The sequence below is a fragment of the Triticum aestivum genome, chromosome 2A (assembly GCF_018294505.1).
Source record: "Triticum aestivum cultivar Chinese Spring chromosome 2A, IWGSC CS RefSeq v2.1, whole genome shotgun sequence".
In the NCBI taxonomy this organism is placed as follows: domain Eukaryota; kingdom Viridiplantae; phylum Streptophyta; class Magnoliopsida; order Poales; family Poaceae; genus Triticum; species Triticum aestivum.
This window is the reverse complement of record NC_057797.1, coordinates 103204672-103207368: the sequence shown is the minus strand read 5'-3', so window position 1 is coordinate 103207368 and position 2697 is coordinate 103204672.

Genomic DNA, 2697 nt, shown 5'->3' with positions numbered 1-2697 from the left:
AGGTTTTCTACAACCGGACGCTAACAAATTCCCATCTGCCCATAACCGCGGGCACGGCTTTCAAAAGTTCAAATCCCTGCAGGGAGTCCTAACTTAACCCATGACAAGCTCTCACGGTCAACGAAGGATATACCTTCTCCCGAGACATTCCGATCAGACTCAGCATCCCGGTTCTACAAGACACTTCGACAAGTTAAAACAAATCCAGCAACACTGCCTGAATGTGCCGACAAATCCCGATAGGAGCTGCACATATCTCGTTCTCAGGGCACACTCAGATTGTCAAACTTCCGGTAGGCCAGCCCAGAGTTGCCCCTGGTGGCCACCGGCGGCTGACGAGGTGGACCAACACTCAGAGGAGCACTGGCCCGGGGGGGTTTAAATAAGATGACCCTTGGGCTCTGGAAACCCAAGGGAAAAGAGGCTAGGTGGCAAATGGTAAAACCAAGGTTGGGCATTGCTGGAAGAGTTTTATTCAAGGTGAACTATCAAGGGGTTCCCATTATCACCCAACCGCGTAAGGAACGCAAAATCCGGGAACATAACACCGATATGACGGAAACTAGGGCGGCAAGAGTGGAACAAAACACTAGGGAAAAGGCCGAGCCTTCCACCCTTTACCAAGTATATAGATGCATTAAGATAACAAGATAATATAATGATATCCCAACAAGAAAATAATGTTCCAACAAGGAACGGTCTCCAATCTTCACCTGCAACTAGCAACGCTATAAGAAGGGCTGAGCAAAGCGGTAACATAGCCAATCAACGGTTTGCTAGGACATGGTGGGTTCGAGGTTTGACATGGAAATTTGGGAGGCATGATAAGCAAGTGGTAGTCATTATAGCATAGGCATAGCAAAAGAGCGAGCATCTAGCAAAGCAAAGATAGAAGTGATTTCGAGGGTATGATCATCTTGCCTGCAAAGTTGTCAGAGTTGACTGGATCCTCGAAAGCAAACTCAACGGGCTCCTCGTTAGAGAACTCGTCTCCCGGCTCTACCCAAACAAGACAAACAAGCAAACGGAACACAATCAACCATGTGCAAACTCAAACAACATGATGCAAACATGGTATGCTATGCGGGATGCGATATGTGATGCATATGCAAGATTTGACAAGAGATGAATGAACCTGGCCTCAACTTGGAAATCCAAGAGTGCCACTAGAAAGATGAGGTGATTTCGGTTGAAATCGATATAAAGAACACCGGAATCGGAGACACGGTTTGGAAATGGCAAGCAATTCAAATATGGCACCGGTCTGCGATATACATCAAGTAACCATCTAAATGCAACAAGTTAAACATGCTACAGCACCCAAACATGGCATCAAAATACATGGCAGGGATCCATTCATGATTCTTAACAAAAGATGAACACTGAGCTACGGCCAATTCATCCATTAACAGGTTCAAACAAGCATGGCAAAAGTGCAATTGGTAAACAGATTTCAGACTTAGTGAAATTAACACTTGTCTGGAATTCAGATCAGGTAGCACACATTGGAGCATGAAAACTAGATGCTACAGGAACTTAACATGGCAAAGCAAGACATGGCATGAAGCTACTCAAAGAGCTTAACAAAAGTCCCTTAGTGACCTTGAGCCAAAAGGGACCAGAAAATACAATTGCAAGCATGTGAACATGGAAAAAACATAATCAGATCACAGACTTAGTGAAAAACTGGAGCATGCAAATCAGATATCAAGTAGGCATGTTTACGAGCTCGATGCACTCACTACAGACAAATTCATGACAAACTAAGCATACACACATCAAGAATACACATTATATAAGCTAGGCATGGCAAGAACAACAACATAGCATGCACGGATCAACTACAACATCCTCGGCAAAATCGCTAACAAGTAGACAATCTGCCCAGATTCACGAAATAGCAAAAGTAGAGCTCGATTGACTCAAGCTAGGGTGCTCCATAATTGCAAACAAAGACATGGATGGATAGATCACTACAAGATTAACAAAACATCCTTACTAATCATCCTCAAAAGAGGCACGGATCACTAGGAAACAACATAAACATATGGCATATTGATAAAAACAGATCAAGGACTTAGAGAAATCCTAAGTCCCTGAAATCAGCATTAATGAATGCACCACTTTGCAAGCGTGTGCTAGTCACCACACATATCACAAAAATACATGGATGGCACTTCTGTAAAGATGGCAAAGCATATAACAAAACACATGTAGAGCTCATGAGCATATCATGCACACATTAATCATGGCAAAAATGACAAAAAGCTATTTGGAGCAGCAGATCTGGCAACTAACTCAAATAGCACTCTTCCAATAGCATTTCGGGCAACAAGATGAACTTAAATGAAAATGATGCAATGAGATGAAATGATGTGCTCTTTGAGACGAACATTCTGATATGCTAAACGCGTAAATCGGAGTTACGGGTGATGAGTTATAGCATGATGAATATGGGCATTTGAATCTGTGAATTGGGGACTTAGACGAAAAATACCACCTCCAGATCTAGGGTTTTGACCCGGGTGCACACAGATCAAGGCGGGGCCGGGCCTTCGCCACAGTTGAGGCAGGATCGGCACAGGGAGGCGCGGGGAGGCCGTCCCGGCACGGATCTAGTCAGATCCGGCCGGCGGCAAGCTAGGCGACGGCGGAGGGCGGCGCCGGCGACTTGGCGAGGCGGCGGCGGAGCTCCTC